General features: G+C 36.0%; 1 long non-coding RNA gene across 1 annotated transcript in view; it reads right to left on the reverse strand.

The window, feature by feature from the left end:
* Positions 1-883: 883 nt before the first annotated feature.
* The window catches only part of LOC105823809, a 301,330-nt gene continuing 278,962 nt past the window's right edge, over positions 884-23,251 (reverse strand). The window contains exon 3 of the long non-coding RNA XR_001138167.1: positions 884-988. This is a non-coding gene — a long non-coding RNA (uncharacterized LOC105823809). The remainder of the gene's footprint in view (positions 989-23,251) is intronic.

Raw genomic sequence — 23,251 nt, forward strand, 5'->3', positions numbered from 1 at the left:
GTGGGTGTGGGAGTGATTTAAACACTGTATTTTAGTAGAAAAACGTTGTCTTTAGGCTCAGGCACACATACAATATTTGCTGGCAATTTGAGCTAAACCTACATGCAACCAGCACGGTATCCCTTTCCACTAACTGGAAGAAGAAGCTTTTGAAACTCCAGAAGTGTTGGTAAAATATAGATCTTATAATGTTAGAGATTTTAAGATTGGGTTTTCCTCAGAAACAGACACCTTTGGAAAGATGAATATAATCAAGTCGTGGTTATCCTTAATTAAGTGGAAATGGTAATTACAAACTTTATTCTTCAGGAATCAAATCAAATCTAGCACATATTTAGAAGAGCTAATGCTTTCTGGGATCTCTTTACATTAGTAAAGATATCCACGTTACTTCAAGTCCCAGCGGTCTTTTCTTGAGGAGATAACCTAGTTTACACGTTAGTAGTGCTGCTGAATCTGATAAAGATTTCATTAGCCTAAATATTTTCCCTCTTAAAGAAAAGAGATATTCCAATCTCGAAAAATTCCGAGGAAAGGTTTTTTGATTTGAAGCATTCAAATGCTGTAATAAGCTAGTAGTCTACCCTTTATATACATTTTACTGCAACATTAATGTACAAATACCTGCTGCTGTTCAAGAATCAACTTTTCTTCTTGCAAAGCTGCCTTATTTATAAAATACTGTTTTAGAAAGGTGTTGGAGTCATAAAAATTTCAAATATCAACCCTCTACAGAATAAAAAGGCATTTTCACTTATGTATTCTCTTTCTCCTCTTTTCCCATATCTCTTACAAAGTGAACGTCTTGGAATAAATTACAGAGAAATCTGAGAATTTTTCCCTCAATAATGAAAAATAACTGTTTGGTAATTACTCACTTATGGTTTTCTTTTCGGCTCTGACTTGGTGATATTTTGTAAAGCATGAGGGGCAGCCACAAGCCTTCATCAGAGAAATCAAAACTAATGTCCTTTGGAAACATTGAGCTCTAAAAGAAAAAAAATATTAACAAAGATATGACCTATTTGGCTTCCTTTAGTTTAATTTACAAAAGAGCAGATCGGTTATTTTATTGGCATGTAATCACAAAGAAAAATACACAGACTTAAGACTAAACCGACTCATTGTCAAGACTTCTAGGGTCTTATTCATTAATTATGGTGGCTGCTGACAAACAACAGAGGAAAATCAACAATGCCGGATAACACAATCATCAAGGGCTTCTATGTCTGTAAACTATTTAAATTCTTGACATTGAATATTTATAGTGAGTGATGCTCCTTTAACATATACCATATTTCAGCCAACTCTTGGCACTGACTGCATTCAGAAACCCCAGACGCTCCTGACCTTTTTTTATACGCACATTTCACTTGGCTTTATCAAGGCTCTCTCCCTTAGCATCGCGCCTGTTAGAAATCTGGACACCCGGTGTCACTGGCAGTTTCTCAAGTGCCCACTCATTTTGCGATACCCCTGTCCTCTCTTAGCAATAGTTCAGCTTCAATATCTGCCCTTCCACAGGCAGCGCCGGAGAAACAGTTGTGTTTATTTTGCACTTATCCATACAGTGTAAATCAGCATGGGCTTACCTTCTTTGGGTTAGTGAAACTACCTTGTCTGTGAGCACAGACAGCATTTTGGTCACAGATGTGACTAGTTAACTGTACAAGCAAGGAGGATAAATCCACATAACAATACTTCATTCACCAAGGAAATCTGCAGTGGATTACAGCTTCTCTATGGTTAAGTCTGGTCTTAATTTACTGCTTTTATTCAGTTTTCAACCACAAACGAGCCCCTTCTGAGGCATTCACTATGCAGAATTGACAACTCTTTTTATCTACTTGAAAAATATTTTTGGATAATAATTTATGGTCACAAAATATTTTAAGCAGTTTGAATAGTTATATTATATTCTTTCCATGCTTAACGATTCAGTATCCCCTGTAAAAATGGAATGCCAGGCAATCTGGTAATTTTACGTACAGTATTTATAACAACAGAGCAATTTGGCCATATAGAAACACACGTTAAAGAAAACCCTGCATATTTCATAGGAAGTCTTTTAAAGACTTTTTTTAAAGCTCTTAAATTGCATCTCAGGAGAAAATCAGAGTTGAGAACAGTGTCTAAAGGCCCTGTATACGGGTGAAAAATTAATTCTGGCAAACACTGTATTTTATTTATGGGTTATTATGTTTAAAATAGCATATTTTGAACACCCTTCAGAAGGAAAAAAAATCTGCAGAGCTCTCTGAGGACACAAGGGAGAGTTCATATGCTGTTTATATTTTATACATGAAACCAAAATGTGTGGGTAGGTTTGTATTTTTTCACCATCAAACGCATTCTCTTAATTTATATTCTGAATTAATGCTGTCTCTCTTTTTTAAAATCCATTTGAAAGTGCTTATTATAATATTATTGGGCATGAAGTATTTTCAAGGACTGATTGCCAGTAACTGAAACTTCTCTGGAAATCCCCAATGGGCTGAAAAACATCATATACCTATAATAAGTGGCAAGTGTCAGCATCAGAGTTTGTCATTTTAGAGACACATCTCCTAGTATTGCCAACTGGTGACCCTGTAAATAAGATGAAATGTATTTTATAAACAGAGACAATGGAAGCAATGTGGTTGATGTTCTTTGAGATGATAGAGTTCCTTTCACATTGCTTTAGATTAATTTAAACCATGGGTGAACAAAGCTTTATAACTTTCCTCTTGGCAGAATTTGAGCACTTTCAGACTCGTTGATACTAAGGGATTCTTCCCATTGCAGAATGAACTCCCCATAGATAAACAAAGGAAAACATTCAACTGAGGTACTATTCGTGTTTTCCTCATTAGCAGCTACACTGTCTTGAGCAGGGAATGAGTGTTTGGGGAAAAGCATCCTTGGCATTAACGAGAAAAAAAGGACATTGCTTTTACAAGAAAGAACACTTTATGATTTTCTAAAACCTCTTTCTTTAAGTGCCATATGTAAATCATATTTTAAAAAAAAAACAAATTATGCTTGTGCTTCAGGGGGAACTATATTAAACGTGCAATAGAAAAATAATGAACTGTATCACTTTGGTTAGTTAAGCAATTATTGTTTCTTTATAGACTCAAATGCTGTTTGATTTTCATCATAAAAACAGGTGGGGTCTATTGGTTGTTGTTGGCTTGAAATTTTGCTCAAAAGAATTTTTCATATTATCATTCTTGTTTTAGAATTTGGCATGATCTGCCTTTGATCTGGTAACTAGGTTTCATTACCTGAACAGATGTTCTAATGAAGGTATAAAAGAAAAGTTTAGAAAGGAGATAAATTAGGCAACAGAAGCATGAGATTCAAATTCCACTTAATATAATTCCTAAATTATTTATATTAAAATTATTTCACTAATAATATTATAACTACCTTCTGCTGTTTATTTCAAACATATTAATATTTAGTTAAGAACAAATTCAGTAACACATTATAGAGGTTTGGAATTACGATAATAACAAAGAGCTAGCTTTGTCTGTCCAGGCAAAAAATAATTTCTAATCACTAGCCATGGGTCAATGAGCACAATATTTCCCTAGGACTATTTAGTACATTCTCTGTGATCCACTTAGTATGCAAACCCATAATGTTCCTATACCATTTACATTACACCCTGTGTACCCGGATACTAGTCTCCTTTTTCCTTCCTCTTCCTGCCAAGCATTATATGTGAAGTAAGAGTGGGAGGGTCATTTAACAATGAATTTCCTCATTGTATAACCATTACAAAGCTATCCAGGCTAAATAACTTGTTGTTTTCTAAGTCACTGTGCAATTTCAAGGTTTTAATGGTCCTTAAAATATAATACCCTGTGTCATTTATTTCCTGAAGTGAAAGCTAGTGCCAGCCTTTGGAGTGCATGTAAAACAAGTGGTTCAGTATGATTTGAAGAGAGAATGAAAACTTGATAAGCAATTAATCTACCTTGAATGCTTTCCTAATGGTTTGCACCTTTTCTTACCTTTTTTTTTAAAAAAAATCCAGATTTATTCAAAAGAAAATCAAATAAAACACACATCCAGATTTTTCTATAGCACATTTGTTAGAGCAAAACCCACACACGGTGAGGCAGGAAAGATTGGATATTTAAATAATTTAAAAATAAAGGTGTTTCTGGTTCAATAGTAGCAACTTGAAATTTTTTTTTCCTGGTGCCTTGAAACTATGGGAGAAGGGAAATATTTGAAACAGGAAACTGGGTAAATAAGGGTAGAGCAGGGGCTAATTTCCTAACAGGATAATGCTGGGAGTGACACTTGGTTTGGGAAAAAGTATTGTCCTTGTCTGACTGCTGATTTGCAGAGGCTGGAGCTTAGGAGAAAGACAAGCCAAAGGCATCACTGAGACGCCAAAGTTCAGGTATACAACAGAGCTGAGTCTGGCAGGTGTGTCTTCTGGTCAGTGTATCACCAAGGAGCTGAGTGAGTCCATAGGCAAGACTTAACAGTAAAGTCATATCGTCTGAGAGACACTGTACAGGCAGAGGAGACCTTTGTCAGAAGACTGGGTATAATATATAGATATAAGACCCAAGAGTACAAAGACCTAAGAGTTCAAGGGTAGAAGGGAATGAAAGAAGGGACTGCATCCCAGTGGTTAGTGTGGCCAAGAGAGCTAGAGCCCAGCACAAATTCATGCAGGATATCAAGAGACAAGTGCTACAGATGAAAAGATCACGATTTTTCCAGCTCAACAGAGGTATGTGTCTCTCGCTCAGCCGTGTGGTGCAGGCCACAAATGGCAAATACAGAGAGAAATCAATGAAAGTTTGAAGAGTTACCAGAATAGAGTTAATAGGGACAGTAAAGGAGTTAGAGAGCTTGCTCTTGAGTAAATGCAGGGAGGATTCTTAGGAGCCTCTGCCAGCTCAGATAATTCAAGACATATTCCTTGTAGGAAAATGATACTCACACCTGAAAAGAAAAGCATGGTATCCAACAAGATGATGTCAGTGTCAAAAACTGGAACCAAGACTGAAATCATGCCTTTTTTTTCTTAGTGAGGAAGTACCAGAGATTAAAGAAAAACTTATTGCATAAGTATGATAATTGCACATATTAATATATAGATATACGTATATGCATATACCTAAATTAATTGCTTGGTAAACAAATATAGCCTTCACCCACATTTTTGAGTTAATAAAAAAGAACACTGGTTGTGAAAGTCCAAAGCTGCAGAACACTTACTCAGATGCCATGTAGAAACACCTGAATTGTTGGTGCAGCGAGCAAAACATTCCATCACGTTTTTGGCACCTAGCAAAGACCAGCCTTGATTGAATCTGCTGCACACCCAGTAACCCAGATAAGTACTACATGCCTGTTTTCTGAATGGGGGTAGCCTCTTATTTGAGTATTGCCAAGTAACCCAATTTTTGAATAGCACAAATTTTAATTATATGTTTCATTTAACTGGCACCTGTCCTTGGAGGCTGTCATTAAAATCTAACAAGCTATGATGCAGGAACTATTATTATTTATATGTTACAGAGAGGCAAAAATAAACAGGGAAAGAAAATAGAAAGCAGAAAGAAAGGCTGAGAGGTTTAGAGGAGTGGTAGAAGTGGAAGACTAAAGAGTCTCCTGGTGAAAAGCAGCACTATATTAATTACCTAGAAAACAAAAATCCAGAAAATTGAATTTCTGGTGCTTGAAGTATGATTTTACTAAATACCCACCTCGTCCATCACTTCATGTTGTGAGTAGAGTACATCACCACTCTTTTCCTGAGTGAAAGAAAATGACCTCCTAAATAAAATGCTTCACCCCGAGAATGAGACTGTTTATAAAGTAAGTTCCACCAATTTCAAAATCCCACACCATTTAGTCTGTCGAAGAGCAGAAGTCTGAAGAGGGATGGGATTGAAATATAGAGGAAAGCAGACAGATAATGTGTTGATAATCACTAATGTTGGGTAGTGGGTCTGTGGGGTTTCATTACACTATTCTCTTTACTTTAGTATAAATTTGGAATTTTACATAATAAAAAATTAAAAGACATTCAATTTATAGAAGCATTTAGATACTAGTGCAAATTTATTTGGGTATTTTAATTCATTTTGTACTGCAAACTTTGGCCATAAACACGAGAAGAAAACATCTTATATTAATTATATTACTATATTTATATTAATGATCCCACTGTAACTATACCAACTTCTTCCCAAACTGGGAAACAAAAAAAATCTGTATATATTGTTCTACCTCTGCATTTGCAAGCAGCTCTTTTATAACAGTCCTAGGTTTCCAGACTAAATGCCAAATATGCTTCCCGTTTAGATCAAATTCAGCTTTAACTAAAATAATTAGCCCTTGCTCCTAATTCTAATGGAAATGTAAGACTCTTAACTATTCAGTGTTAGTAGCACTATTAGATACTGCTGCTAACAGTGATTTATATGAAATAATTAGCAGACTGTTTCTGCTGTAGATAACATGCAAAATTTGTCCTAAACCAAAGGCAAAACAATAATAAAAACTACTGCCTTTTAACCTTGCCATGAATTTAAATAAAAAATGTGTACTGGAACTACACATTAATAAGGCCTGTTAAGCTTAGAAGAATATTTTACATTCATCTGTACTTCATCAGACAAGTTCATGACCTCAGTGGAATTACTATAGCTCCTGCAGTTTTTAAATCGGCATGGAGGAAGATACGAAATATTATTTTATAATTAGAAAATTTTACTGGGGAATCGACAGAAACAAGAAAACACTCTGCAGTATTGAGGATATGTTCTGAAATTAGCACGTATAAAACTAAAGATATTGAATGGATTGACTTTTAATCCTTAAGGTACCTTAAAAAGAAGTAACTGAAGAGAGCTAAGTATAATGCCATAGTTTTATGCTTAATGCAGGAAATTTCGGGGCCAGTGCTAGCTTCTGTTCTGTAGCTGGAGGAACACAAAAGGGAGCTACAAGCCTTGTTTCACACTATTCCAAGTTAGTTGGTACTGATGAAAATATATAATGTTTCTCATTCATTTTTTCCCCTCACTAAACGGCATCCATTTTGGAAGTGTCCTAATGTTCATTTTTATCCTTTCTTCCCCCAAATTTCCCGTTGAACGACATTGTGTGAAAGCCATTACTATTCAGGGTGTCACTGCTAGCAGAGGTCCCACTAAAACACGGCGAAATAAGTCCAGTTGCATCTCCATCACGCAGCCTGAGAAAATTTTATCCACAGAGCTGATTCATGCTACTTCTTTGGATCTGCTACTGGCAGCACAATAAGGGATGAATGAAATAAGCACTCAGCAGCTGAATGCCCTTAAAGACCACTTGGGAACTTTATTTGGTGCCAAATAAAGTGACCTGCCAGTGTCAGCTGCGGGAAGCATATTGTACTGGGCTCTGCAGTCTGTCCCAGTGGCCTATTTATTTCTGAGGAAATTTTCAGGTATTGAATTTTAATCCATGATGCCCAATTATAATTTGGGACCCTTTTACATTAGAGGCTGTGCTTCACCCCATTTGGCAATTAAGTCAGAGCTGCCTAATACACAATTTTAATTTCCGGAAAGCAGGTGCTTCCTTTGGTCAGTCACCAATCTCTGATTTTCCTTCCTTTTGCAGCTTAAACCATTTTCATTTTCATACCCTTCACCCCCTTCTCTAAGTATTCACTGCATGTTGGATGGGTTTCCTACTTAAGCCTAGAGGATTCCCATAGCCTTCTTTTAAAAGTGGTTATAACTTTGTAAAAACAATTCATTTTGTAGGGGTCTGTTTGATACCCACTTTGTAATAACTTACGATATTGCATTTTGAAGTAATCTGAATAAAAGCACGTTTATAACGTTATCTAATATTCGCAATTATGAAGCAGACTTCCCTGGAATAGTTACTGTCTGCATTAACTTTCTTTGTTTCCCATTTTTACCAATTCAGTTAGAGACTTCTCTAATAGTTGAAAAACTATTGTTGTTTGAGCCTTTAAGATTGTGCGTCTTCTCCAAACAGCACTTAATTCTTCAAAATCAGATTGGAGAGAGTACCTTATAATATGAGAAACTCAAGTATAAGGATTCAAAATGAAGTGCCTGATTTGGAGGCAAATGTCGCACTAGTCAAATCCCGTCTAAAAAGAAGTTCTCCACACACATGCACTAAGATTGTGTGGTCTTATCTTCCAAAACTACTTTGTACAAAGTGGAGCCAGTATCAATAGAGCCAGTAGCGAGGAAATTGGGAAACCAGATGTCAACTTGTGCTGATGGGGACAGCTCCTTTATCCCTTCCATTGCTGTGAATGAACTGCCTACTTCACTATTTCTGTTCCCACATGGAAACCCTATTGAAATAATGTTGCTGCGATGACCATCAGTAGGGTTAAATTTAAACTTTTGGTGGTCATAGACAGACCTAAGTCATAGGTAAGAAAGAGAGTAAAAGGGAAAAGAAACAAAAAAATAAAGTGGGAAAGGGAAAACAATATTATTAAGAAATAAGGAGAGAAGAAAGTCAAAGGAAGGGGGAAAGAAAAGAAGGTAGTTAAGTTGGGGACATCAGTTTAATCTGCTCACCTTTTGGCTGTCCTCTGCAAGCTGAGACTACAGATTCCTCTGCCACCTATCTGGACTGTCCTGAATGCTGTCACATTATCAGCTGAGGATTAGCAAAACCTGATAGCCTTTAATGGGACCATGGGCAAATGCTTCTTTTAAAAAGAACAAATCAATTAAATTCTGGATTTGAAAGATAAGAAGTTTGAGGTCAGCCTGGGCAACACAGTGAGATCCTGTATCTAATTAAATAACTATTTATACATTATTGTGTAATAATAAAATTTTAAAAAGAAAGATAAATAATTAGGCTTGCAAAAAATACTCTGCATAACAAAAGGATTTATTTAATATTCCACTTAGGGAATTAGCTCTCTGAGAATATAATGAATATGATTTGATTAAAACATGTGAAATTGTATTTGGTAGCATTTCTCAAACTATGTTCCAAGAAACATCTATGTCCTACTAGCTAATATATAATGCTTTCTTTACAAAGCATGCCCTCATCAAATACACTTCAAAACACTGCAAACCATATTTGCCCTGGAAGTGGGTCACAATGTTTATTACCATATTACATGTGCTGAAAATTCCTGCAGTGGGGGGAAAAAAAAGACCTGTTTAATTTTGTTGAACCAGTATTTTATAAAATAATTTGGCTATGAAATTTTTTCCTCTTAAAACACTATTAATGATTTGCATTTTCTGGAACGGTTATAAAGCAGTGTATTCCAGTGATGGTATGATTTTGTTGTTGTTTTTAATCTTATTTTGAAAAGTAGAAATACCTGAAATACCAGTAGGTGTTGTCTTTGGTACCTATAATATTAAAGTTTAATGCATCTGTTTAGTGTAGAGTTAATTAAGGTGGATATGAGCTTTATATCTTATAATACTATTCATTTTTACTATGTCTGTTTACTTTTCTGTATCTCCCATCAACCTCTAAGCACCTTAAGGGCAAGGTCCATGTTTTGTTTTCCATTGTATCTCTGAGAACTTGCCTATTGCTTGGCACATTGTAGGCACTCAATAAATATTTATGGGAGTCAGTGAATGAACACTGTAGCAGACATCTCTTAAGATATAGATATAAACACATTAGGATGTGGGTTTAAAGAAATAATGCTTGGCCACAAAGTAAAAATAATAGAAGTAAAAATGAGAATGACTAAATGGAACTGATCCTTAATAGTTTTGTCAGAGGCCAATAAATTCCTCACCAATTGCTCTGCTGTCTGATGCTTCATTGTTCCTGTTAGCTGGTCTATTTGAAGTCAATGTTCATTCTATTCTATAATTTTTCAATTCATTTTTATGTTTTTAAATCTTCAGTTATTTTCCAATAACTATTCCTTACCTGCTATTTATTTTTTGTTGGATGACTTCTTTTTGAGACAGAGTCTTGCTCTGTTGCCTGGGCTAGAATGCAGTGGTGTCATCACAGCTCACTGCAACCTCAAACTCCTGGGCTCAAGCGATCCTCCTGCCTCAGCCTCCCAGGTAGCTGGGACTATAGGCACGTGCCACCATGCCAGGCTAATTTTTCTATTTTTTTTTTTTTTGGCTTAAACAATAGAAATTTATTTCCTCACAGTCCTGAAAACTAAAAATTCAAAATCAAGGTGTCAGCAACTTTGGTTTCTTTTGAGGCCTCTCTCTTTGGCTTGTAGATGACTGTCTTTTCTCTTTTTCTTCACGTGGTCTTCCCTCTGTACCTGTCTGTGTCCAAATTTTTTCTTCTCATAAGGACACCAGTCATGTTGAATTACGTGCCACCTTAACGACCTCATTTTAACTTAATTACCTCTTTAAAGACCCTATCTCCAAATACAGTCACATTCTGAGGGACTGGGGATTAGGACATCAAAATTTGAATTTTGGTGGGAGGACACAATTCAGCCCATAACAAATAATTATAACTTCATGATCTCAGCCTGGGGACACCTCTTACCCCCAGGTTTCTTTATATAGACCAGATGAGGTGGGATTTTTTATAGAGACAGGGTCTCGCTCTTGCTCAGGCTGCTCTCAAACTCCTTGCCTCAAGCAATCCACCCATCTCAGCCCCTCAGAGTGCTAACATTACAGGTGTGAGCCATGGCCTGACTGTTGGATGATGTCTTAAAAGCAAAACTGACAGTGAACCTTATACATCATAAAATGCCCTGGAAAGCTATTGAAGAGACAAGAAAAGGTAGTAAAGGCCAGGAAGTATAAAGCAAGTAGTATAGAAGAGTTAAGAGGTAAGGGTTTTAATTCACTCAACAAGTCTTTTTTGAGTGCCTATTCTGTGCTGGGCACAGTATATAAAAGTCTAAAAATTTCAAGATCAGCCAAAAATATGAAGTGTTCATATACAGACAGAATTAAGAATAATCAAAATTTCATCCCCCCTAAATTCAGTGTATGGAATGACTTGATATTTTTAGAGCAATGATTTGATGTGTACATTTTTTGTCTTATTTATTATGCTCTGTTTTTACAGAGGCTCATCTTTTCTACCTTGACAATGCTACCAACTTTCCAAAAATTTTACAATATTTTATGGGCCAGTACAAACAACTGAATATAATTGTGTCACAAAATTTAAAGTAATTTTAGTTATGGGAATCAAAGTAATTGCTCAAAAGCCCACCCAAAGAATGGTTTTGGCCAATGGATGATAAATTACTAAATTTGGCCTACCATATGTTTTTGTAAATAAAGTTTTATTGGAACAAAGCCATGCCTGTTCACTGACATATTGTCTCTGGCTGCTTTGGCACTCCAGCGGCAGAAGTGGGTAGTTGCAACAGGGACTGTATGGTTGCAAAGCTTAAAGTATTTACTGTATGGACTTTTACAGAAGTAATGTGCCAGCTCCTTGCTTACACAACCCGTGGTAACTGGAGCTTGAACAAAATGGAAATTTGGTTGAGAAAAAAATGATTGATAACTGAGAAAATATTCATGTTCTTCCTTTGGATATGCTTTTGTTCCTATATTTGAATATGATGTAAATATTATTTCAGGAATTTTTATCTAATAAAAGTAATATTCTCCATATTAAAGATATGAATCAGTAGCAACTGGAGTTGCATGTAACTTTTCAGTGCTGTTCCTTTGTTTATTATCTATAAACAGACATAAAAAGCTGGAATGTCTAACTTTTCTAATAATATATTTTATACTGGGAACATAGAGTTTCTCTTGGAAGGTAGTATATTTTAGTAGATATCATAGCCAGATTCCAAGATGGTCCAAATGATCCCAATTTTCTGATATTCATTTCCTTGTATAGTCTCATCCTACACAGAATAGGGCTGACTTGTGTAACCAATAGGATTTTGCAGAAATTTTGGAGTGTGACTTCTGAGGGTAGGCCGTAAAAGACAATGTGACTTCTGTCTTGCTTCGAAAGAATCAGCTACTAAACGTTGAGAGGATGCTTAAGCATTTCTTTGGAAAGTTCCATGGGGCAAAGAACTGAGCTTTCTGCCAACAGCCAAGGAGAAACCGAGGTATCCTGCTAGCACCCACATGAGTAAATCATCTTGGAAGCATACCTTCAAGCTCTGGTCAAGACTTTAGAGGACTGATGCTCCTGCTGACATTTTTTTTTCAAAGACAGGGTCTTGCTAAGTTGCCCAGTCTGAACTTAAACTCCTGGGCTCAAGTAATCCTCTTGCCTCAGCCTTCCAAGTAGCTGGCACTACAGACGCCTGCCACCTTGCCTGGCTCCTTCTGCCAATATCTTGATGACAATCTCCTAAGAGACCTTGGGCCAGAACCACCCAGCTAAGCCACTCCTCAATTCCTGACTCACAGAACCTATGAGATAATAAATGTTTACTGTTTTAAGTCACTAATTTTTAGAGTAATTTATTATGCAGCAATAGATAACTAGTATGGTATATAAAAGTATAGACTCTGACACTGTGTTTGAACCCTGGGTCTACCACTTGGTAGACCTGTGACCTTGGGCAGATTACTTTATTATGATACTTGCTTGTCTCATCCGCAAAAATGGGGATACAAGGCTGGGCGCGGTGGCTCACGTCTGTGATCCTAGCTCTCTGGGAGGCTGAGGCCGAGGCGGGCGGATTGTTTGAGCTCAGGAGTTCAAAACCAGCCTGAGCAAGAGCGAGACCCCATCTCTACAATATATAGAAAAAGTTAGCCGGGCATGGTGGCGCATGCCTGTAGTCCCAGCTACTCGGGAGGCTGAGACAATAGGATCGCTTGAGCCCAGGAGTTTGAGGTTGCTGTGAGCTAGGATGACGCCAGGGCACTGTAGCCTGGGCAACACAGTGAGACCCTGTCTCAAAAAAAAGAAATGAGGATACAATCTTCCCTATCTCACAGGGCTGTTGTGAAGAATTCAATGAGATAATGAATAAAAAAACTTCCTGGCATATAGTAATTGCTAAATAAACATTAACAATTATTTGCCTTTAGTTATTATTAGAACTGACTTCAAGTACCCATCTAAGAATTTGTTCCAACTTTTGATTTTTGTGTGTTGTGTCTATGTGTGTGTGTAAGCGGGTGGAAATTAAGTTAATAATATATAGTAGAAATTAAAACAACTTTTATCCTATATCCTAAAGTTTATACAATTTAGAAGACCTAAAGTGAATGTGGTAGCTCACTAAAGCAATTATTAATAATTAAGAGGCTATTGTCAGCATATCTAAAACCAAGATATATATTATTACTACATAATACTACATATTAACAGTACAGGATGAAGAGCAGGCTGCTACCCAAGAATATAAGTAAAAACTACATAGTCTAACCCCAGCCACAAATTTTAAAAAATGAAATTACAAAAGTAATTTTTGTTCTAATTTGTTAAAGCCTAAACTATACATATCATTTTTTGGTAAAAATAAAAGATAAATAGCAAAATAATATGATTCTTTGCAGATTTTTTGAGTTATCTAACCCTTCTTTAATCCAAGGGATTATTGAACAAAACCAATGTTCATTCAAAAACACTTACAAAATCTGTTGTGGATTACCAATATCATCGGTTAAACCTGTTTCAAATTTATTGCTTTCATTCAGGTTAAATAATAAAAGGGTCCACTTGTCTCACCACATGTATATACACGAATTTAGCTTTCATCATTCTCTACAAGTTTAATCCCGTGATTTATGTTTTTTAACGCATATTCAGAGAATCTGTTGAAGAAACTCATCCAGACCGACAGAAGAGCTAGATGGGATTAATAGGATGTGTGCAGGATTTAAAGCTGGCTGATTCAATTCAGAGTAAGTTAAAAAGAGAAAAAGAATGTAACACTGTAACCCTCCTTGAGGTTCTAATAATTTTAATGACTTTAGCAAAAGAGAACAGGCTAAGGTCAAGAAAGTTCAGAGACAATGATCCTGTTTCTAGAAATACATTATGTGGAAGAAAAGCCATTGCTTCATTTTTTTTAACAGTGGAAAACAGCACTACATTTATCTTAGAAAAAAATCTGCCTTCTATTTAAGCAATCATATTAATGGTTAAATCTGAGGTTCAGAATTCTGGATTTTCTTTATGAAGCCATGGTATTTCACTTAACATATAACCAGCAGCAAAAACTAGGAGAAATTGGACAAACTGTCTTTTTAAAAGAAATGTTTTAGGGAAATGCTATATATTACTTGAGATCCTCAGATAGCAAGTTCTCAAATACAAAGAAATACTATGACTTACCTTGTTATTGATGACTGAGCATTTAAACACATTCAGTTTAAGTCTTGCAGGAATAAACTATGGGAATCACAGGAGGAAAAATCTCTTTTTTCCCAAAAGGGTGAAGCCCATTCCACTCTATCAGCTAGTTTGCTTCAGTAATATTCTAATCCTTACACACATTAAGAATTTCCTTTCATAATATTGTTTGGTTTAGTGTAAAAAGTATTTTAACAAATATGCTTTTTTCCATTAACTTCATTCCAAACACGGAGGACAAATGGAGACTTGGTAAGTATATTTTAGTGCTTCATTGAACCCAATATATAATTCTAAATATTTCCACCCCTAATTTTGTTATAACTTTCATGGTTTAATAGAATACTTTGGGCCATGAACTGTTTTGTGTTCATGAACACTTAAAGAGGAAGAGAAATTCTAATTATCAACATTCTTTCTAATTAACATATTTTCCTGATTCTATCCATGATATAGATCATACACAGGAATACACACATGGGAGGTAGAATTCAGTGCTGCCCAACAGAACTTTCTGTGACAATGAAAATGTTCTATACCTGTGCTGTCCAATACTGTAGCCACCAGCCATATATGGCTATTGAACACTTGAAATGTGATTAGTGCAACTGAAGTACTGAATTTTAAATTTTACTTATTTTAATTCATTTAAATTTCTTTTCTAAATTTAAATTTGAATTTGAATTTTTCATTTAAATTTAAATAGCCACATGTTGCTGCTAGTGGCTACCATATTGGACAGTGAATGACTAGATAATTTATGATTAGATTTTCAAAAAGAGCAGCTGATTCTACAACAATTGATTATCTCAACTTCTAGCTCATTCCACTCTTATTTCCCACATTGTTGATAATCAATGTCTAGGTTATTTTAAAATGCTATAGAGTTAAGTATACTAGGGAATGTCTGCCCCTTGAAGTACTTTGCATATATAGATACTAAGAGATTTATTTATCTAGTTCACAAAAAGTCGAGCCTCTCAGATGAAATTTAATTAAAATTCAGTTGTTTCAAATTTATGATTTATTAATATAGCTGAATTTCTTTCTTGCCTTAACATCATGCTTAGTTTGAAATTTCTTCAAACTGAAGTATCAAGAATGGTTTTCAGAATAAATAAAATGCTATCAGGTCATAATTTCCTATTTGTATGAAAAAATAAAATATTTTAAGAATAACATTTAGCCTAATAGAGTCATCAGCTAGACTCAAAGAAGTCAACCTTTCCTGGTCTCTCTTTCTTAGGATCTCCTGTGGGAAGATTCATATTTGCCTTGAACCGAGGGAAGCTTTGTCCCTGGCAAAATGTACCTGGAGATACCTAAAATGATACGATTTTAAATATTGCTTATATGATTTCAGTTACAGGTAAATTTGTGGTGAGGAGTTGCAAATAAAGTAGGGAGGAAGTTAGAATATAATGCATGCAAAATTTTCAGTAGACTCCTGAATTTTCCAAATTGGATGGAGCTTGACTTATTATGTTAATATACATTTTATGCTTATTACTCAAGTTGTGAAATTCTTAAATTGTTATTTTATTCTTTTCTAGTCTTTTTTTTTTTTTTTTTTTGAGACAGAGTCTCACTCTTTTTGCCCGGGGCTAGAGTGAGTGCCGTGGTGTCAGCAACAGCCGTAGCTCACAGCAACCTCAAACGCCTGGGCTCAAGTGATCCTTCTGCCTCAGCCTCCAGAGTAGCTGGGACTACAGGCATGTGCCACCATGCCCGGCTAATTTTTTCTATATATTTTTAGTTGGCCGATTAATTTCTTTCTAATTTTAATAGAGGCGGGGTCTCGCTCTTGCTCAGGCTGGTCTCGAACTCCTGAGCTCAAACAATCTGCCCGCCTCGGCCTCCCAGAGTGCTAGGATTACAGGCGTGAGCCACCGCGCCTGGCCTCTTTTCCAGTCTTAACTGTGATGTATTATTACAAAATTATGGAAAGGCCATTTGGATTCAGCTTTTTCTTTGTTTGATTCTGGTTAGATGGGTAATGCCATTTATTATCTGCTGGCAAGTTATTTAAAAACTATGTGATTGACCAAAACTCATCAGGAACAACCTAATGGCAACCAAAACATTTGTGGGACTAGGAATATTTTCAAAGTTCATAGAATACCCTGGAATTCCCTTCCTCCTGTAACTGCCTGTAGGCAAAATCCCTTTTTGTTTGTATATATATATATACACATATATATATGTATATATACATATATACAATGAAAACAATAGAGCATGCAGTCTTTCAGAGATCTAAATTCCATATTTTTCTTTCTCCATTTATAGTTCTCCACAGATTACTCTGCCCACGTATCTCTATGCAGAGCTGCAGTATCTTAACTATCCCAGCCCCAAATCTATTCTACACAGCCTGTCAATCACATCACCTTCCAAGGTATTTCACTGCACACAAATCAAGTTTGAGTCAAGTCTACTTCTAATCAATAGATCCTTATAGATTGTTTCAGTGTACCTAAATCACTTTCCAGAAAATATCTTGCCATCTCATTTCTAATGGGAAAACATCAGATGAGATTTCAATCTGGGCCACTAAAGAAGAAAGGCTAATGTACTCTTCTGGTCCATCAGGGGCCTAAACTCTATGTAGTTCTTACATGATATGGGAAAATGTTTTCTCTCAAGTCAAAGACACACACACACAACAGGAACATTTTAACTGGGGGCAATGCGGAATGAAAGAAAACGGCTGAAGGAAGTGCACGCTGCCAGATGGTTTGAGCACTGCAGAAAGCTTGTGCATTGCCTTGAAACCTCTGCATTGTGGTCAAGGCAAGCAAATTCTAAAAACGTAAATGCCTCTTTGAGACAAACTTCCCTGGACTATTTGTTTTTTCTCTTTAGGAAATCAACAGCAAATGTGGCTACTAATGGTGCGTTGAATACTGTAACAACACAGTCCATTTATCATCCATATTCCAAAGATATTTATTCCTCTAATAAGATATTAATAGTTAAATAGTATGCTAAGCAGCTGTTCTTAACAATCTATCCTGTTCTGTAGCTAGGGGAGTACTGACAAAATTTGTATTTATAATGTTGGACTTTCTGTTAATAGTTAACAAAATACTGTCATATGTATCATCTTATTTAATCTTCCTGGTAGCACTGTGAAAGAGCTAGTATGCCTCTGAATCACAGTCAGGAAACTGAGGCTCTGATAGGTTAAGAGTCTCAGTTGCCTGTGTTCAAACAGCTGGCATCTCTGACATGCATCTTTAAATATGGTCAGAAGATTCCGGAACCCACCTTCTTTCTACTATAGTATACAAAAAATGGTTATTTACATCCACCGATTTGTTTTTCTGATAGTTGAAATGAAAATTTAGTTCTGAAAGAAATAAATTTTAGTCTAGGTGACTTCTGGAAAGAATAACAGCATTTCTCAGGCCATGCTGGAGATCAGCATGTTGCATTGTAAGTAATGTTAACCTCTGCCTGACTTAGAAGGACATTCACTTCAGGAATTTTTCTAGAGCCAGTCATATACTCTAGAGTTAACTGCACCTTTAATCCTCGACATCCTCTGAGAACACTTTCTTGACTCTGGTGGGCAGCCTGTAAGATGGCTCCCAGTGATCTCCTTCTCTTGGTATTCACGTACAATCCCCTCCCATTGAGTACGGGCTGGACCTAGTGACTGCTTCTTTCTAATGACTAGAATACGGCAAGAGATGGATGTCACTTCTGAAATTAGATTACAACAGACTCTGGCTCCTGTCTTGTCCACCGTCTCTTGCTTTCTTGCTCACTCATTCTAATGGAGCCAATTGCCAATCTCTGGGCAGGCCTATGGAGAGGCCCACGTGGCAAGAACTGAGGAGGCTCCAGCGAATGACAAGAACTGAGACCTTTGTTCTGACAACCCATGAGAAACCGAATCCTGTTAACACTATTTGAGTGAACTTGGAGGTGGATCCTCCTCCAGTCTAACCTTGAGATGACTGCGACTCTTGTGGTCATCTTCATGGCAGCCTTGTCAGAGACCTCATCTAGAGAGCCCAGTTAAACTGTGCTCCATTCCTGACCCACAGACACTGTGAGATAGTATGGTTGTTGCCTTAAGTCATTAAGTGTTTTGGGCGGGGATAATTTGTTACACAGCAATGTATAACTAATACATTGACTTTAACAGAATTCCTTTTTCCTACCCTTTATGTACACAATGACCTTTCCACTATCCCCATTTGATTTTGGAAAAGGATTTGATGTCAGTGACTATGAAAACTGCACAGTGGCTAAAATCATCACTTTGGGGCTAGAAACATCTGAGTTGTGTCTGGGTTTGCCATTTACTAGCTCTAAGACAATTGGAAAGTTACTTTTTTAATCTCTTTGATCCTCCATTTTCTCATCTGTAAAAGAATGTACCTATACAAACCTACCTCTTAGGTGTTTGCTTTTTTTAATGAGTTGATGAGAATAAAACAAAACGTTTAGCACTTAGTAGGCACTTAGAAAGTATTAGCTATTATAACAATGTGTGTTTGGGATGCATATTCAAATATAATACGTGTTTGTTCAGGGAGAGGAAATTTGGTACTTATATCTTTGCAAGATGTTAAGCATCTCATAGGCAGGATGGAGACTTATTAGGAGAAATAGAGGAAATGTTAGCATGCAAGTTAGGAGACTTGAATATTATTTTCTCTTTAGGTCTTGCTTTCCTCACTGAAAAAAAAAAGGATGAACTTTTAGCTGTAAAATTCTGTTATATTTCTGTCTACCTTATAATTCACCAAAGAATATACAAAACAATGCCATCTACATCAGGCCTGTCATATTAATAAGGTGAACAAAACAAGTCAGTTTTATGTTCTCTATTCCTTGGGCTTCTCTTTTATCTCTTCTCTTTCTTCCTCTTTTGCATAATACTTTCCAACAAAGGAGGTTGGTAATTAACCCCAAATGATATTGTCCTATTCCCTAAGTAATCAAAGAACTCCCATTAAAAATGGAAATAATAGTGACCTGAAGGATATCAAGGAACAGCAATAACAAACATCCTAAAATGTTTTGTGAGACATGACAATAATACAAGTGCATGATAATAACTGCCTAAAAATAAAAGCCAAGTTACAATGATTTTCACTAGATGTTTCTCAAATCCTGTAGGTGACACGAGCCCATTTTCCCTGTCACATTTCTGAAGAGATAATTGCAGGAAATACTGTAAACAGTCTAACATTCACAGGTCATATTGAGAAATGTTTATAGATATTGACAGCTAAATACAGCGTATCACAGCATCAGGCACAATATGGCATTCACCTAGCAATAAGCTTTTGCAAATCAAAGTCAAAAAGTCAATCTTTAATTTAGTAGTAAAGGAATATAGAAATATGATTGAATGGGCAAATGAATAAATGAATGAAGGAAGGAATGAAATGCTTTCCAAGATTATGGATTTGTATGAAATATAATAATAATATTAATGAACATATTAATTTTTCTCTAATAATCTTTAAGGTTCTATACATTAACCCCTTGGATTTAGAAATTAAACAACAATCAAACTAAAACAAAAAAAGCAATTCTCTATTAGACAGTAAATATGAAAAAACATTTCCTATGTTTAAATTGATACCGATATCAACTTAAAAAAAACTGAAACATTCATAAAATTTGCAAAAAAAAAAATTAAATTTGCCGAAATCACAAGTAATAGAAATATCTACTGGGAAATAGCTGCAAACAAACAAAAGCTCTATATAAATGATATTTCCAACTAAGACTGTGTAATTTAATATTTTGAGCTAATGGAAACAAATAGAATTTATTTACATTTATTGGGCATAAGAAAAATTTAGGTGAAAATATAGAGAAAGGTTTACATTGGAAAAAAGTTAATTTTTCAATCTTTGTTATTTAATACATTAAATATATACAGTCGGGGTGTAATTTTTTCCTGGTATTCCTTTAAATGAAAATGTGTGTGAGTGGTGTGGATTTATATACACATTTGTCATTTAATATATGGAACAAAATCACTGGTATTGTTAATTGAATTATCTTTCTTAGCTACCTAAGAGCCTCAAAAAATTTTTAATATTTTAACAACGCACTGCCCTCCTAAAGGGCCTCTTTTTGCACAATTTGGTTTTTCTTCTCTACTCATATAATTCCTATCTTCTATTTAAAAAATTGTCCTTTTCTTTGCAACCAGAAATATATATTGATGATTGTGAATGTTGATTTGGTGAGCCTCTTCAAGAAAGATTTGAATCAGGGGTGTTTTTATATAAATGATGCCAACTTTTTAATCTGTGGAATGCCCAAAAAAGCATGAAGTTTGGGCCGAGCATAACAACACAAAACAAAGCAAAATCTTGCTCTTCTAAGCTCTGTCTGTTCTTTGCTCCTATTAAATCTAGGCCAGGATAGAGAGTGTCAATTGTTTCACGAAAATCCTACAACCAAAGTGATATCAGTGCAAAATGAAAATTTTTATCGGATTTAAACAGAAAGAATAAAAAATTGCAAGAAAGAAAAGGACATTTAAAAAAAGGGAGAAGTCTTACAAATAATATTTATTGAGCACTTATTATGGGTCAGGAACTGTTCTAGGTCTGGGATTTATATTATCAGTGAACCGAATCAACAAAAGCCCCACCCTCTCGAGGCTTACATTCTAGTGCGGGAGGGCCACTTGGCTGAAGGGAGAGAGAGGATAAATAATCAACATAATGAATATATGATGCCTCAGAAAGTGAGATCAGCCAACTATAAAAGAAAAAGTAGAGCAGAATAAGGGCAGTTGAGAGCCCAAGTGGAGACAGGGTGAGGGGAGGGCAGTTGGTATCACAGAGGGGGCCTCGGGAGGTCTTAGTGGAAACGTGACATGTGAGCAATGACTGAAGGAGGTAAGGAAATTATCCCAACAAACATCTGAAGGAAAAGCGTTTGAGGCAGAGAGAACAGCTTCGCTGAAATCCCTAAGGCACGAGTGTATCTGGTACATTCAAGGAGTAGCAAGAAGGCTAACATGGCTGGAACAGAGGCAGCCCAGGGGGTGAAGGGAGATAGGTCAGAGAAGAACCCCTCTGGGGGATGGGGTGCTGGTGTGGACCACTTAGGAACTTGCAGGCCATGGTGAAGACTTTAACTTTTACTCTGACTCCTGAATGACCAATGTTTTGTCCTCCTCCTCCTCCTCCTCCTCCTCCTCCTCTTCCTCTTCCTCTTCCTTCTTTACCACTGTCACCTTCATTGACAAGGCATTGATCTAACACTTATCTTGATTTGAACAATAATAAGTTTCTGAAGTTTTAGGAATGTATTTTGATAACTTTCTTGTTCTCATTAATTCTATTCAATCCAAAAACATGTATTAATTCCTAAAACATATGTGCCAAACTATGTGTTTAGTCTCTATTTGAAAAATAGAGGCTGCAACCTTTTGGACAGTGAATGTAAGAATACGATGCTCTAGGCCACTGTTGAACGGGAGACAGCACTGAGTGTTTTATATGTATTAACTCAGTCCTCACAGCAACCCTGAAAAGTGGGTGCTATTATTTTTCCATTTTACAAATAGGGGAAAATGAAGCACAGAAAGGTTAAATAAGTCATACAAGACACTCAGGCAATAAGCCACAGGACTCAAACTTGAACTCAGGTATTTTCGATTGCAGTATCTGTGTTCTTGACTATTCTCAATACTGCCTTCTGTTGTCATAATCCTTTACAATACCCATACTCTTTGAAATGCTTTGTTTATTCACTTGCTCATTCACCAAGCATTTATTAACATCGTACTGTCTTCTCAGCACTGTTAGGCATTGTGAGGACAGGGTGGCTGCAAGCCTCTATGGTGCCGTTGTCTGAATCACAAAAAGGTATCTCTTCTTCAAGGCCCTTGACTTTCTTCTGTCAGAAAATTATCACAACATTCTAATCTTTTAAGAGCAAGATATGTAACTGCTATTGCTGGAAAATTGTCATAATAAATAAATTTATTTTTAAGTCCAAAGGTAGAATAAATATGAAAGCCAAAGTATTAAAGATGTTTATGATGTACATAATGTCACCCTTCGATCTGGTGACCTTGTGAAGTGCATGACCTGAAGAACTATACATAACACCCCTGAGCGAGACAAATAAAAGATAATCAAACATTACTCCCTAGAGATGAAAAATAAAACGCCCATAATAAAACTCCTTTATTTTTCACAGGATGTTTTGGAGTTTTATTGATACACTCTTTCAAAGTCTTTCCATATAAACTCAGATAACTCAGCAATGTTGAAAATTATTATTTGAATAGTAATAAGACACTAAAGTTTTAGGAGTGTATTGTAGCCTTTATTTAGGGATTACTCCTTATTTTTTATCAATTCTATTTAGTTAAAAAATACATATTGAATTCCGAACAAGTGCAAAATTGTGTGGTAGGAATATTAAAGAAATATGGAACATAGTGTATTGGACATAGATCATGTACTGTGATGTACTAGAGCACTGTTGAATTGTACAAGGTACCCAACTCTTCGTGCTATCTATACCTATCATGACTGACATTAATCTGTTACTTACTCGGTGAGAGAAAAAACCTACTAGAAGAGGTTTTTTTCTCTTACCAAGATTCGAGTATACCTATACCATTAATTTTATATTATTTAATACTTATCCTCAAGAGATTTTAAAGTATCACTGTTTATTAATTTCATCTTTACAAATAAAAATTAGAAAGTTCAGAGAAGTCAATGGTGGGGCCAGATTCAAACTCAGGAATTCTGGACTCCAAAGCCTACTATGCCAAGCTGCCTCTAGCATATGGTGGGAGGATGACCAACTCCAACCCCCCTCATAGAATGATAGAAAAATTGGAGATGAAGATTATGAAAGTAAAAGCACACAACCAGAATGATGAGCTAGCCAAGATCCTACTTGTGCCAGATTCCAGCTTGCTCATACCTGACCCAGACCAGGCACAACTCCTTATTGTTTGGCAGCCAGT

This window comes from Propithecus coquereli, unplaced genomic scaffold (genome assembly GCF_000956105.1).
Source record: "Propithecus coquereli isolate 6110/MARCELLA unplaced genomic scaffold, Pcoq_1.0 Scaffold7, whole genome shotgun sequence".
Lineage (NCBI taxonomy): Eukaryota > Metazoa > Chordata > Mammalia > Primates > Indriidae > Propithecus > Propithecus coquereli.